The 16479-nt window shown below is 47.1% G+C and overlaps 1 pseudogene; it reads left to right on the top strand.

The window, feature by feature from the left end:
* The first annotated feature begins 10798 nt into the window (after positions 1-10798).
* LOC123086494 (uncharacterized) lies at positions 10799-15158 on the top strand (annotated as a pseudogene).
* The last annotated feature ends 1321 nt before the right edge of the window (positions 15159-16479 follow it).

Raw genomic sequence — 16479 nt, 5'->3', positions numbered from 1 at the left:
GTATCCGGCCCTTGAAGAGGGCAAACAAAAGAGTCCGGCGCCGTCTGGTATGCGGTCGGACGCACTGAGGGATCTGCTGAAGCGAGCGACTATCTCAGAAGAACACCGTATGTTTATGGGCACGGTGATGGAAAGGATTTCGTCCACCAAAAGCGGGTTGCATGACGCCTTTATGAGTCTACTAACGGGCTTTGAGGTACGTAAAATGATATACATTTGTGATAGTACATCACATTTTTAGGTGTACCCTGTGTAGGTAGTAGCCCCTGAGACTCTGGTTGTCGCCGAGAATGGTGGCAAATAGAGGATCGTAGTCCCAGGTAATAACCATACCGCTTTTATGTGCAGGTGGTGGAAGCTCCGGTGGCTAGCCGGACTAATGAGTTTGCCGAACTAAAGCGGCAACTGGATGCGGCAGATGCCGACATCGAGCTTGTTAACAAGCGGCTTGACGAGGCATAGGGTAAGTGATGTTTTCTGGTGAATGTCACATAGGAAGAGCAGCGTGATGCCAGTATCTTTAATATGTTGTGACTGCAGATGGAGCTGCCACCGTGGAGACCCTTCGGGCGGAACTTGCCCGAGCCAAAGAACAAGCAAGGAGTAGTAATGCGGCTGCTTTGGAGGCGGCCGAAGAGTTGAGAGCCGAGAAGGCCGCACATTGCGAGAGCAAAGAGAAAATGGCCAAGATGGCTGTAAAGTTAAAAGACACTGCCGACCGTTGCCAGTTCCTTGAAGAAGAAAACGGAGCAAAGGCAGCGAACCTTGAAAAGGCCACAATGGCGACCAAAGACACCCGCTCTGCTATGAGAGCGAAGAAGGAGGAGCTGCGTGAAGCCAGGGATATTGTGGCTGGGAAGCCCTTTATGCTGTGGAGGAAGCTCGGAGATCCGCGGTATGCCCCTCTAGATCGGCTGTGGAGTTCGGCAGACGCATATCTAGACTTGGCGACGAGCGCGGTTGATGCGGCCGAATACTTCCGAGATCAAACAGATCGTGAAGTGGACAAGCTATTCTGGTCGCAGTTTAACGTTCCAGAGCGTCCGCTTCCATTGACTGATCAGCTAGCCGAATGGGCCGAACTCAATAGGTTGTCCAGACTCGCCATGAGGTCTGTCGTGGATCAGCTGTGGCCAGAAAGGCCAAAGCCGAACATCTATTTTAGCCTGGTGCAGCAGTTCCTTGGTGACCGCGCATCAATGCGATGAATAGGTCGGCGTGTATAGAAGGCTCGCGGATGGCCCTTGCCCGTGTCAAAGCATACTGGGCGGAGATGGATGCTACCACTGCTGCGGCGCAGGGTTCGGCCATAGGCCGAGTGGCTGTCGAGCACTATTTTGAAGAAGTTCTTGAGGGTGCTCGTTTGATAGAGGCCCAGTGCTCGAAGAATATTATGTTTGAGTGACATGTATTCCCATTGTAAAAACAATGTTTTAGTAAATTTATCAAGGCTATATTTATACTTTTGCCCGAAAGTAATATGACGCCTCCTGTGCGGCCATTTACGTATGTATATCCTGAAAGATTGTAGACGTCGGCTTCAGCCCCCACGCATATAATGCGGGGGTGTTCGCAGAAGATGCGTGTTCACACTTAATCCAACGTCTTGGTCCTATTAAGGAGGTGATAGCGCAGCGAACTAGGCAACCGGAATATAATGCTTTAACACTTTCACTTAGCAAGAGGAGTTTGACAGTGGGGCTACTATATAGCCCCTGGTGGCTCCGCACTCGCCCGAATTCGGGGTGCGTACATGCCTGGCCGGGAAACGGCCCTTCGTTAAGGCGGAGGAATTCTAAGATTCTGATAGGTCATCGAGTGGTTGACCAGTCTCACGCTATATCATGACAGTCAGTTTTCGGCTTTCTCTACTGAGGTGCTCGTCCGGATGAACCAGGGCACAATCACAGTAGTTCTCCTGGTGCCGCCTTAGCCGATAGAGAGGAACGCAAGGCAGCAAAACACAGGAGCCGGGCAAACCCAACATTTGACCAAAGACATGATTCGGAGCTGATGCATATAAGGCCAAACTCGCGATGCCGAACACTCCCTAAGGTATTCAGTCTTTATGGTGTAAACCGGGCCTAAACAGTGCCCTTTGTAAGAAGCCCCTGGTGTCCACGTACGTGCATTATGCTGACGTGGCCACATGCCAAGACGTCAGCATCCTTCTCAATTGTACTGAGAATCCGAGGGATGTGTATCAAAAAGAGATAATAAAAAAGGTTGACGCAGGGTCTTAATCTAGAAAGAATCCTTGGAACGGGTCCCTGCTGCACTTCTGCGCCTGTGTCTCCGTTGTGCCGTATCCTGGACGGGTGTAGCACGATGGTCATCTGTAAAAGAGAGGAACTTAGGTGAAAAGTTGTCGTGCAAAAAGGTAGGTTTAAAGAACCATGTACAATTCAAGATGAGTAAAAATTGCCACTTGTCTGTGTGCATTGAGCCCCTTGTATTTGTAATAGGGGTGTGGCCATCAAACCTGTGTGAATTACATATAGCTGCGTCGTACTCGTCTAATCGTGTCCATAGTCTTGACGACCTGTCGAATGCTTTAGTTGGTGAGGCCATTTTAGTGTGCGGCTGCCAAGGTAGCCGCACTCTCTTCGGCGCGCAGGGATTGCTCAATATTTCCATTTACTGTAATGATGACATGTGGACCGGGCATCTTAAGCGTGAGGGAAGAGTAATGCGGTATTGCATTAAAGCGAGTGAAAGCTTCACGTCCAAGTAGTGCTTGATAGCCACTTTGGAACGGAGCAATGTGGAAGGTTAAATTTCCACTACGGAAGTTATCGGGGAAGCCGAATATAATCTCTAGTAGCAGGGAGCCCGTGCAATGAGCCCCTGGGCCTGTCGTTACTCCTTTAAAGGTAGTATTGCCGTGGCAAATTTTCGTTGGGTCTATCCCCATTTTGCGGATTGTGTCCTGATATATCAGGTTTAGACTGCTGCCACCGTCCATCAGGACTCGTGTGAAGTGGTATCCGTCAATTATTGGATCTAATACCAAGGCAGCCCATCCTGTGCGCCAGATACTTGCTGAGTAATCCTGATGGTCGAAGGTGATCGGTTGAGACGGCCAGTGGCAGAACTCCGCGGTGATAGGCCTTTGGGCATATTTATCTGAGAGTGCCGCTTTGTTTCTCCGCTTTATCACATGTAACACGTTTACTGTTTTGACTTCTGGTGGAAATTTCTTATGTTCCCCAGTGCTTTGCTTGTGAGGCTCATCCTCGTCTTTGCTTGGTGTATCCTACCCCTTATGTTCGGCATTGAGCTTGCCAGACTACTTGAAGACCCAACATTCTCTGTGTGTATGATTTGCAGGTTTATCAAGGGTGCTATGGATCTGACATATTTGGTCCAGAATTTTGTTTAGGGTGGACAGTTCATCTCTGGCGCCTTTAGAGGGCGGCTTTTGCTGACCTGGCCGAGAGCTTCTGAATCCGGCGTTTACCGCCGTGCTCTTCGGGATGTATTCCTTATTCCGGCGCTTATTTTTTGGTTGCATCGTGATTTCCCATTTCCATCTCTAACTTCTGATGTACTTGGGTCACTGGTGCTGCATCGGGCTAGCCAGCTGTCTTCGCCCGCGCAAAAGCGGGTCATGAGGCTTGTTAATGCTGCCATTGTTCTCGGCTTTTCTTGGCCGAGGTGTCAGGCAAGCCATTCGTCTCGGACGCTGTGTTTAAAAGCTGCCAAGGCTTCGGCGTCCGGACAGTCGACTATTTGGTTCTTTTTAGTAAGAAACCTGTTCCAAAGCTTTCGGGCTGACTCTCCGGGCTGTTGAGTTATATGACTTAAATCGTCCGCATCCGGAGGTTGGACATAAGTCCCTCGAAAATTTGCCCGAAAAGCGTCTCCGAGCTCTTCCCAGCTTCCAATGGAGCTTTCGGGGAGGCTTTTAAGCCAGTGCCGAGCTGGCCCTTTGAGTTTGAGGGGTAAATACTTAATGGCGTGGAGATCATCTCCTCGAGCCATATGGATATGGAGGATATAGTCCTCAATCCAGACCCCAGGGTCTGTTGTTCTGTTGTATGCCTCTATGTTTACGGGTTTGAATCCCTCTGGAAATTCATGGTCCAGCACCTCGTCGGTGAAACATAGGGGGTGTGCGGCACCCCTGTATCTGGGTGTACCGCGTTGTTCGGATGTTTGTTGTGTTGCATCGTATGCTGGAGCGCGCTTGCGTGGTCCATAGATGGATCTGGTTGCGCCGTCCTTTTGATGCGAGCCCTCGCGTGGATCGCGTATTGGCTTATGTGCGGCGTTGTTTGCCGCTCTATGTTGGCCGTGAGGTCGTCTATCCGGCCAGATGGCTGTTTAAATTTTTGGTTGTGGGGGATCTAAGGCCTCCTCATCGAATTTAGGTAGCAACTTCCGCTTCGGGTAGCTCATGGTGGGGCGATTACTGTCGTACTTCGCTGCTGTGTTGAGTACTTTACTCCATCTGATTCTGAGTGTGTCTTGCGCAGCCTTGAGCCTTTGCTTCTGCTTTTTTAGACTCCTCGCGGTGGCAACAAGCCTTTGACGGGCATTCTATTGCTCCGGGTGTCTGTCCGGTGTGATGTCATCCGGACTATTATCTTTGACAGAGTCGGGTTGTTCGGTTTAATTCTCCGTGTTGCCGTGGTCCGGCGATGGTTCACCCTACTCTAACGCTGGGTCTATATGATCGTTGTTTCTGCCGAGGCGGGATTTGGAGCGGCGCTTACGCCGCCGCTTTGACTGCTTCTCGAGGGGACAACCCTTCGTTGCGTCCTTCCATTCCTCGTCGTCGTTTTCTTTTGGTGTGTCCACCATGTATACGACATGTGATGAAGTGGGAGTCCAGTGCCCTGTGGGCAGTGGTTCCTGTTCGTCTCCTGCATCGTCGTCCATACCGTCGATGTCTTCGGAGTCGAAGTCGAGCATGTCGGTTAAGTCATCGACAGTGGCTACTAAGTGGGTGGTGGGTGGGCGGCGAATTTCTTCGTCATCCGCATCCCAATCCTGCCGGACATAGTTCGGCCAGGACTCTCCTGACAAGGAGAGAGACTTTAATGAATTCAGTATGTCGCCGAAGGGCGAGTGCTGAAAGATATCCGCGGAGGTGAACTCCATGATTGGCGCCCATTCGGATTTGATAGGCACGGGCGCAGGCAGTTCGGAGTCCGTGGCCGGGGAAGGATCCGGCAGTTTGGCAACACGGCTCTCGTCAAGGGTAAGGTCGATATTCAGCTTGATCACCACTGAGGATACGGCCTCCGTGACGGGGTCTATCCACCCGTCCATGGATGGCACAACTGGCTCCGAATTGAGGCTCAGAGCGGCTGCCGGTGCGATCTCCTGAATACGGTCCGATGGTAGAGCTAAATCATACTCATCGTGACCGCGTGGCGCACAAGGCAGGGGCTCGAATCTGTCGAAGATCAAGTCTCCGCGGATATCGGCCGTGTAATTTAAGCTTCCAAACCTAATCTGATGGCCAGGGGCGTAGCTTTCGATCTGCTCCAGATGGCCAAGCGAGTTGGCCCGCAGTGCGAAGCCGCCGAACACAAAGATCTGTTCAGGGAGAAAAGTCTCACCTTGGACTGCATCGCTATCGATGATAGAAGGAGCCATCAGGCCTAACGGCGACGACACAAAGGAACTCTCAATGAAAGCACCAATGTCGGTGTCAAAACCGGCGGATCTCGGGTAGGGGGTCCCGAACTGTGCGTCTAGGCGGATGGTAACAGGAGGCAGGGGACACGATGTTTTACCCAGGTTCGCGCCCTCTTGATGGAGGTAAAACCCTACGTCCTGCTTGATTTATTCTTGATGATATGGGTATTACAAGAGTTGATCTACCATGAGATCGGAGAGGCTAAACCCTAGAAGCTAGCCTATGGTATGATTGTTGTTGTCCTACAGACTAAACCCCCCGGTTTATATAGACACCGGAGAGGGTTAGGGTTACACAAGGTCGGTTACAAAGGAGGAAATATCCATATCCGTATTGCCTAGCTTGCCTTCCACGCCAAGTAGAGTCCCATCCGGACACGAGACGAAGTCTTCAATCTTGTATCTTCATAGTCCAACAGTCTGTCCAAAGGATATAGTCCGGCTGTCCGGAGACCCCCTAATCCAGGACTCCCTCAGATGGGTCTTGTCCATCACATCATTCTCTGATCTCGTTCATCAAATGATAACACATGTCTATGGTCAGGAAACTTAACCATCCCTGATTAAGGAGCTAGTCAACTAGAGGCATACTAGGGACACTATGTTTTGTCTATGTATTCACACATGTATCAAGTTTCCGGTTAATACAATTCTAGCATGAATAAAAAATATTTATCATGATATAAGGAAATATAAATAACTTTACTATTGCCTCTAGGGCATATTTCCTTCACTTCCGCGGGAGGCCAGGCCGGTGACCACACACAGCTGGGCTGCGGGACCGAGGGCACGGGAGGGGGGGCGAGCGAGGGCAGTCATCGGCGGGCGAGGCCACCTTGTCATCCACGAAGTCGGATCTAGCAAAAGTGGGACGACTCGAGACTGGCCGGCGGTGGAGGCGCATCCTCCGACGAGGGGGCGGGCAACGAGGAGGCGGTGGCTGGCAGCAGAGAGGCGATCAGGGGGGGATCGACCGCGAGGCGCGCCGGAAGCGTCGGGGAGGCGGAGGGGCCGCGTCGCCCGAATCATCAGAGACCCTAGGCGCCATCCTCATCCAACCGAGGCCAGAACCACTCTCACCTGACTATATATAGAGATCAGGGTGGTGATTTATCCTTAGAACGATTACTTCATCAAGATCGAACACTAGCTAAAATTCCATACAAAGAATCAACACGCTCTGCATCATCCATAAGCAGAGGTGGGCATTTTTCAGGCATTTCTTCAGTACAAACTAAAATATGGCAAGGGATTGGGGTTTTAAATTGTAATGCAACAGAATTGTGATCAACTATTCTACTTCTACCATTATAGTGACAGCAAACATCAGTTTTTTCAGAGATCTAAACCTGCCTAAATGCTGATGATCGGTCAAAACACGCTAATGAACAGAAAGTAACGCTGATGATCCTCATTTTGCCAATTCAGACAGGAGAAGAAAGGAACAGGAAAACTGAACTCATAGCAAAAGGAACGAGCAAGTGCATGATCGATCATACCTCATACCCATCCTTGTTCTTGTCCGCCTCCTTCCTCCTCTGAGCCTCCTCCAGCCTCCTTTTCCCGCCCTCCTCCTCCATCTAGGCCTCCTCCTTCCTCCGCGCGGCGTCCTCCCACTGCCTTCTATAGAGATAGATCAAGACGCTTAATTGGACTTTCACAAAGCACATACCTTGATAAAGTTTCACAAAGCACATACCTTGATAAAGTTTTGAAGAAGTTCAAAATGGATCAGTCAAAGAAAGGGTTCTTGCCTGTGTTACAAGGTGTGAAGTTGAGTCAGACTCAATGCCCAACCACTGCAGAAGATAGAGAGAAAATGAAAGTCATCCTATGCCTCAGCCGTAGGATCTATCATGTATGCAATGCTGTGTACCAGACCTGGTGTGTGCCTTGCTATAAGTTTAGCAGGGAGGTACCAAAGTAATCCAGGAGTGGATCACTGGACAGCGGTCAAGTACATCATGAAATACCTGAAAAGGACTAAGGATATGTTTCTCGTTTATGTGGTGAGAAAAAGCTTGTCATAAATGGTTACGCTGATGCTAGCTTTGACCCTGATCTAGATGACTCTAAGTCACAAACCGGGTACGTATTTATATTGAATGATGGAGCTGTCAGTTGGTGCAGTTCCAAGCAAAGCGTCGTGGCGGGATCTACGTGTGAAGCGGAGTACATAGCTGCTTCGGAAGCAGCAAATGAAGGAGTCTGGATGAAGGAGTTCATATCCGATCTAGGTGTAATCCCTAGTGCATCGGGTCCAATGAATTTTTTTTGTGACAACACTGGAGCAATTGCCTTAGCGAAGGAATCAAGATTTCACAAGAGAACCAAACACATCAAGAGATGCTTCAACTCCATCCGCGATCAAGTCAAGGAGGGACACATAGAGATTTGCAAAATACATACGGATCAGAATGTTGCAGACCCGTTGACTAAGCCTCTTCCACGAGTAAAACATGATCAACACCAAGACTCCATGGGTGTTAGAATCATTACAATGTAATCTGGATTATTGACTCTAGTGCAAGTGGGAGACTGAAGGAAATATGCCCCAGAGGCAATAATAAAGTTGTTATTTATATTGCCTTATATCATGATAAATGTTTATTATTCATGCCATAATTGTATTAACAGGGAACTTGATACATGTGTGAATACATAGACAAAACATAGTGTCCCTAGTATGCCTCTACTTGACTGGCTCATTAATCAAAGATGGTTAAGTTTCCTGACCATAGACATGTGTTGCCATTTGATGAACGAGATCACATCATTAGGAGAATGATGTGATGGACAAGACCCATCCGTTAGCTTAGCATAATGATCGTTAAGTTTTATTGCTATTGCTTTCTTCATGACTTATACAACTATGAGATTATGCAACTCCTGAATACCGGAGGAACACCTTGTGTGCTATCAAACGTCACAACGTAACTAGGTGATTATAAAGATGCTCTACAGGTGTCTCCGAAGGTGTTTGTTGGGTTGGCATAGATCGAGATTAGGATTTTTCACTCCGAGTATTGGAGAGGTATCTCTGGGCCCTCTCGGTAATGCACATCACTATAAGCCTTGTAAACAATGTGACTAATGAGTTAGTTGCGGGACGATGCATTACAGAATGAGTAAAGAGACTTGCCGGTAACGAGATTCAACTAGGTATGATGATACCGACGATCGAATTTTGGGCAAGTAACATACCGATGACAAAGGGAATGACGTATGTTGTCATTGCGGTTTGACCGATAAAGATATTCGTAGAATATGTAGGAACCAATTTGAGCATCCAGGTTCCGCTGTTGGTTATTGATCGGAGATGTGTCTCGGTCATGTCTACATAGTTCTCGAACCCGTAGGGTCCGCATGCTTAACGTTCGATGGCGATTTGTGTTATGAGTTATGTGTCTTGGTGACCGAAGATTGTTCGGAATCCCGGATGTGATCACATACATGACGAGGAGCCTCGAAATGGTCGAGAGGTAAAGATTGATATATTAGACGAAGGTATTCAGACACCGGAATGGTTTCGGGACGTTTCAGATATTTATCGGAGAACCGAGGGGTTACCGAAACCCCCCGGGGAAGTAATTGGCCTTCATGGGCCATAGGGGAGAGAGAGGGGATCCCGCAAGGGGTGCCTCCCCCAAGGGAGTCTGAATTGGACAAGGGGGAGGGGGCGCGGCCCCCTTTCCTCTTTCCCTCTCCCTCTGCTTCCCTTTTCCCCTCCGATAGAAAGGAAAGGGGGCCGACTAGGATTGGGAGTCCTAGTCGGTTTCCCCCCTATGGCGCGCCCCTTGTGGCCGGCCTCCTCCCCTCCTCCTTTATATACCGGGGGGGGGGCACCCATAGCACAACAATTATTCTCTTAGCCGTGTGCGGTGCCCCCCTCCACAGTTTACTCCTCCGGTCATAGCGTCGTAGTGCTTAGGCAAAGCCCTTCGCGGATCACATCACCATCACCGTCACCATGCCGTCTGCTGACGAAACTCTCCCTCGACCCTCTGCTGGATAAAGAGTTCGAGGGACGTCATCGAGTTGAATGTGTGCTGAACTCGGAGGTGCCGTATGTTCGGTACTAGATCGGTTGGATCGTGAAGACGTTCGACTACATCAACCGCGTTAACCTAACGCTTCCGCTTTCGGTCTACGAGGGTACGTGGAGACACTCTCCCCTCTCGTTGCTATGCATCTCGTAGATAGATTTTGCGTGATCGTAGGATTTTTTTTGAAATTGCATGCTATGTTCCCCAACAGTCGAAGTATCTCGAGAAGGAAAAAGCAGGATACCGAGTCGAATGCGCAGGGATGTCAAGCCTCAGAAGCATCCTATTAGCTTTAAGATAATGAAGAAGGCGTGCCATTTGTTGCACGAGTAGGAAGTTATCATGAATGCTTCTGCTAGCGATGAACGCGCTTCGGTTGATGGAAACCATACTGCTGAGATGCGAGGCGAGCCGGAGAGAGAGAGGCTTCACAAAAAGCTTGACTATGAGGTGGATCAAACTGATTAGCCGGTAGTTGAAGAGTGACACAGCGTCCGCCTTCTTGAAAAGTAGAGTAATGAGTGCCTCATTAAGCTTGCGAAAGCCTCGAAAATTGAGCGAATGTAGCTCGCTGAACACACCGCAAATGTCCTCCTTGATCACCTCTCAAGCACTCTGCATAAACTCAATGGCGAAATCATCCGGGCCCGGTGTTTGACCCATTGGAAAGTGCTTGGTGGCCGTCCATATCTCGTCCTCGGAAAAAAGGAGCTTCTAGAAGTGAGAGTTCAAAGGGACCAACGTGCATCGCCGTGAGGTCGATGGTGAACGGTCATGGCTTGGCGGAGTCAAGAATGAGCGTGAAATAGGAGAACACTGCTTTAGTCGTGGTAACATGAAAGGCAGATCTAACGATCACAGAGGCAGTGAACGAAGTGAGATAATCGGTCGGTTGAGTGGAAGCGTTTCTGGAGTTTGTCAGACAGAAAAAAAAATCTACTAAACGGCGGACTCCAATACGATTAAATTGAATCGGTCGCTGGCTCGGAAGTTCTAATAAAAAGAAAAAGGAAAAGGAATCGTTCGCTCGCGCGCAAGTTTTCAAATAAAAAAGAAAATGAAAAAGGAATCGTTCGCTCGCGCGGAGCACACAGTGCTCGGTCGCATAACTGACGCCCTCTCCGCTCACCTCTGCAAAGGCAACCTGCCCCCACAACGCCGCCGCCTGCGACGAAGACGTCGGAGCCAAGCACCTTCTCGCCGCTACCTTCCACTGCTAATCTCACCACCCCTCCTGCATCCCGTTTACCGCCGCCGACGAAGCCCAAGCTCGCCGGCGCTACCTTCTGCCTTCTCGCGGATCCTGGGACGGCCGAGCCGTCGGGCTACACTGCGGCGGGCAATCAGTTGGTTTTCCTCTCCCATCGTTGGGGAGCCCTTGCGGTAATTGCTCGGATTCGAATTCCAGATCTTTTCGGAGTTTCTACGGCAACAATCCTCGCTGGATCCGGACTCCCTTCTTCTAATCGGATCACAGGTGAGGCCTCGGCTCGACTGGATATAAAGTGCAGCCAGCCCTCGGTGTGCTTCTTCTCATCAGATTAGATACAAGCCAAGTCCAGTTGGTTTGCCGCTGAAGCAACTCTTCTCCAACAAGACCTGCTTTTGCAATTGCTCCAATGGAGGTCTGTAGCGTAGCCAGGATAACGAGCTTTGCTCATTTTGGCCTGAAAGTTTTGCCTAAGCTCCTGGCTCTTTCTCCCTGTTCATTGGGGAAATTCAGAAAGGTCTCACCAGCGATGGAAACTGAAACTGTGTTGAGAAAACTGCCGGAGCTGCTGCAGGATGTATTGAGAAAGGTCTCACCACCCATGGAAACTGAAACTGTGGTGAGAAATTTGCCGGAGCTGCCGCAGGATGTATTGATGGACATATTTTCACTCCTGGAGATACCTGACCTCATGCGTGCGGCCTCTGTCAGCTCCTCCTGGCGCTCGGCGTATACCAGCCTCTGCAGCCAGCTTAAGCTGTACAAACGGCCTCAAACGCCTTGCCTCCTCTACACCTCTGAATCTGCTGGTTAGAATGTAGCTTGTCTCTACAGCCTCGCAGAGAAGAGGGTCTACAATTTAACTCTCCCGGATCCACCCATCCGCAGCAGGTATCTTATTGGGTCATCGCATGGTTGGCTAGTTACTGCGGATGACAAGTCTGAGCTACACCTTATCAATCCGGTCACTGGCCAACAGATTGCTCTCCCGTCGGTGGTCACCATTGGTTATGTAGAGCCAATCTTTGACAATGCAGGCACAGTTATTATGTATGAATTGTGGGAGCAACTGTACGATCCGGATTTAGACCCTGAAATGGTTGGTCCCGAAATGATAACCCATGCTCCTGACAAGCTTCGTGACCATGTCTACATCAGGGTATTTATCTTTCCGGATCCGTCCACAGGAAGCTACATTGTGGTTCTCATCCATGGTCCAGGATGTCAGCTTTCGTTTGCAAGGGTAGGAGATTGTAAGTGGACCTTGCTGACGCTGGATTGGGACTATGATCAATGCATCTACATGGATGGTCTATTGTATGCATCCACAAGAGCCGGAAGAATGGATGCTTTTGACCTCACTGGTCCTACCGTCACGAGGAATATAATTGCAGATGAGATTGCCATTCACAGTTCTGAGTACAGGGGCGAATTCTACCTTCTTCAGGCTCCATGGGGTGATCTGCTGCAAGTTTGCAGGAAGGCTGAACTCATAGATGCGGGCTATGAGGAGCTCATAGTTAAAACTAATAAAATCTTGTTACACAAAGTCGATATGGAAGCACAAGAGCTTGTGGAAATAAATAGCTTGCATCATAACGTGTTGTTTCTGGGGCGTAACCAGTCTATATGCCTTAGTGCTGAAGAATATCCGCAACTGAAGGCAAATTGTGTCTATTTCGCAGATGATGAGCAACACAATTGGAAGTATAAGACGAATCCCCGGGACATAGGTGTTCTCAACCTTGAAGATGACAGTAGGGAGGAAATTGTGTCCCCGCTTTGGTCCAGCTGGCCAAGTCCCATATGGATAACACCCAGTCTTACAGTGATGAACCTGTCATTGTACAAATAGGTAGCTTTTTTTAATTATGTACCTTGATTATGGGGTATGTCGACCAAATTTGCCACTCTTTGGTGGGCAGATGCTATGACAAAGGAAGCATGTTCCGTTTATCTCTTTTTTCCATACATTGTTTGCTGTATCTGATGAAACTATGGCCGAAAAATAAATATTAGGAATGGAAATGGTGCTCTACAACAATTCCGTTTTCTGTTCTCACATTTCTTTCCTATTCACATGCATATTTTGGCTGAATATTGTTTGTTTGATACCCCTCCCCCCCACCCCCACTATAACTGAAAGTACAATTTGCGTACTCTCAGAAAAAATAATAACTGGAAGTACAAGCCATGTAGTAACCATCCAGTAGCATGGTCTATTATTCTCTTCTGTATGATGTACTATATATTTCTGATGCTTTCATTGTGTCTGTATCATTTATTTAATTGGAATGTTCTTCATTAACTAGCCATTGAAGGTGACATCATTTTCTGATTATTACCGGTACATGTCAGTGGAATTGCTTATCCCTGTCCATGGTTCAAGATAACTGAAGATTTATTTGAATGGTATAAGTAAATTACACTCTTGCTCCTGGCCTACTTGATACGGTTCTTCATGCTTTGGCAAGCATTTCGGCTGAGTTACTTTGAAAAAGAGGAAGATTGCCACTCGAAACAGTTTAGAATCTTTAATTTAGACCGAACGGTACTGTGGTCGGCATGTTTGTCGGCATACCCATGGAAACATCACGATTTCCTTATGAGGTGAAGACGTGTGCCTCTGGTATGTACCCCCTCCCGAACAACCTGAACTCCACAGCTTCTTATGTAGGTATGATTACCAGTGCTAATTCACTACTCCCTCCGTCCAAATTACTCGTCGTTGTTTTAGTTCAAATTTGAACTAAAATAACGATGAGTAATTTGGAACGGAGGGAGTATTTATTTAGCTGGTTTATTTTTGTTATCCTTGTATATAATGCAATTTTATGCTCCCTGTAAGGCATGTGCATGTCTTGGTTAAAAATAAAAATAGAAGAATGCATGTCGGCAAAATTGCAGCATAGAACATGAGCATAAACACTTGCGGAACTGGTGGCATAATCCAAATGTTTTCCCTTCAAATTATCCTAGAAACTAATTTTATGCAATTCTTAGTATTACCTTCACAATTTTATTGATCCACTCAGTGTATAATAGAAAGCTCCAGATTTCAGAGGTATCTTAATGGTGGAGAAGAATCTGTTAATCGGTGAGAGGGCATTACAGAACCCTGAAGCGACAGTCATCAAGCCATCTCATGCTCAATGGGGATCCAATATTCCACTACAATTTCAAGTTGGCGTAGTCTTCCAAAAAAATAGGGAAAAAACTGTTGGCACCAGATTCCAAGGCGCTTAGCCAGCTATGAATCTGATCTCACGTTGAGGTTGAACAAGGGGCTACGACAGTCAAACATCAACCCATGCCTCACAGTGTAGGTAATCTATATCTTAAAATTGAAATCTACAGGGATCAGAACTAATGATCTGAATGATCATTTCTCGTGAATGATGGTTTGGTTCGACCTGACTTTTGTATGGGACATCTGAATATCATAATGTAGGGTAGTGAAAAAGTACCCGTGCTTATAAAACAACGTGGTTGCTTTGACGAGGGTTTACACAATTCATATCTTCTGCGATCTTGGTAAACAGCCTCCTTATACTTGGACTAACAAGAGGTTTTCAGCACTTACAAAAGATTGGATAGATGTCTAGTAAATATTGAATGGTGTACTGTTCATCGAAATACTACACTCTATAATAGTAGAATTTTTTTTATCGATTCCCACTTACACACGCCATGGGGCATTGTGCAGGTTCAAGCCACGTATGCGCAGAATTTGCTCTACCAAGAATGCTTATGCCTTGGTGATACAGGTGTATGAAAGATGTTCAATAATACAGAGACACGCATACCGACCATCAGCAGTAACAACCTCTTAGATCTTGATGATGCTGTTGGGGAAAACAAGCGAATACACTGGCATGGTGTGTCTATACCACTACCAGAAATGGCGTCTCTTTTCTAACTGCAAGCGTAGGCAAGCTGTTGCTTGTGCCAAATGCTGTTCAATCCAAGGCTGGCAAGATGAGGGATTTTATTTGAAGACTGATGTTTTTTAGTTCTTATGATAGGTCAAGTCTAGTTGAGAGACATTATGTAAGGACCAGATCATTCTGGCTTGTTCTGAATTTACATTCGGACCCTGCATCTGTATTTTGTTTGTCTTGAAAACAGACCCAAATACAATGAGGTGTTAACTAATGCAGATTTTCATCAGTACATTTTCATCGCAGAGGGTAGCATATGGTCCAAAAACACACAAACCAGGAAACCATCACAAAGACAATGTGCTATTTCTATTTCTGTTTGTATACCAGCAGCCACTCATTTTTTCCTGTTCTGCAGCTGCTGCATAATATCATTTGTAGGATTTGCCACACTATTGTTCGTATTCTGAATGTAAAGGATTCAATAGAAGTGGAAACATCAGTACTAAATTCTACTGTATAAACAGTCTTCGTTAGAATCTAAGACACCAAAGCCTTTCCATCCATCACAAAAGACCATTCACAAGATTTTTGTACAAAATTCTCCAATGAGCACACTAGACCCTAGTGCACACATCTCATGTGAAAGAAACAGAGTAAAAACTAATGCTAGCACTCGCTGCAGAAGTCTCTTGTGAAACAAAGTAAAAAACTAATGCTAATCACTTGCTACAGAAGCACCAAACAGTGGGCTCATTTGCTCAAACTATGGAGCTAGATGTTCCTCGGCTATAACAAGGAAACCCTTCTTCTTGCAACTTTCAATCCCAACTCCCTTGTGCGACCTGCTGATATGATGAACAATCTGAAAGGAAAATCAATGGCATTTAGTCTTAAAATTTATTATGAGAGTGTTCGCAATATTTGTACAAAATTCTCAAAAGAGATTCCTGCGAATTCTAAAGGCTATAACAAGGGCAGCCTTCATGCTAACCAGAGCATAATCTTCATGAAGTGCAGAGTATATACCATTTTACTTGCGCATGTTATGACAATAGTACCGGTGCTTCCCTAGCTGGCTCTTGTCCTTGGCAATCACATAGCAACCCGGCTTCTTGCAGTGTTCCACTCCCGCTTTGTGACGATTTCCGATATGGTGATCCTTCTGAAAAGAAAGAAACAAACAAAAAAAAGATTAGTCCCTAAATTTAGTTTACCACACTCAGTTAGGAAGTCGAGAGAAAAGCGCTGCCTCATGGTCAGTACAGCCATATTCAGAGTTCTGGTTTTCAAAGAAGCAGATCATGCATTAGGTCATTTGATTCTTCTTGAGGCTGCTAATGTTCTTATCCCAGAAGCTCCTGTGAGCGTCCCTCTCGATCTACAACAGTCAAACAGTTTTCAGAATCAGCCAGTCAATTTCATGCCTATGAGCAACAAAAATGCAGCAAACTAGTAAAACATAATGGGCAATTGGTCTTTGGAAAGGCTCAAACAAAAGGATGATCTGCAGTCACGTGACATACCATTGGAAATTTCTACATCGTCACAATATGATCAAACACTAAGGAAAGATTCACATTCTTCACCAAAACAGCTATCTGATAAATCCCCATCTTCAAATGACCAAAGGTTTTCAGGTAGGCTTAGTGGTGGCTGTAGTCTTGATAACAAAGGGGAAAAGAGCAACCTG

This window comes from Triticum aestivum, chromosome 4A (assembly GCF_018294505.1).
Source record: "Triticum aestivum cultivar Chinese Spring chromosome 4A, IWGSC CS RefSeq v2.1, whole genome shotgun sequence".
In the NCBI taxonomy this organism is placed as follows: domain Eukaryota; kingdom Viridiplantae; phylum Streptophyta; class Magnoliopsida; order Poales; family Poaceae; genus Triticum; species Triticum aestivum.
The sequence above is the reverse complement of the archived record's forward strand: the minus strand, read 5'-3'. Positions and strand labels throughout refer to the sequence as shown.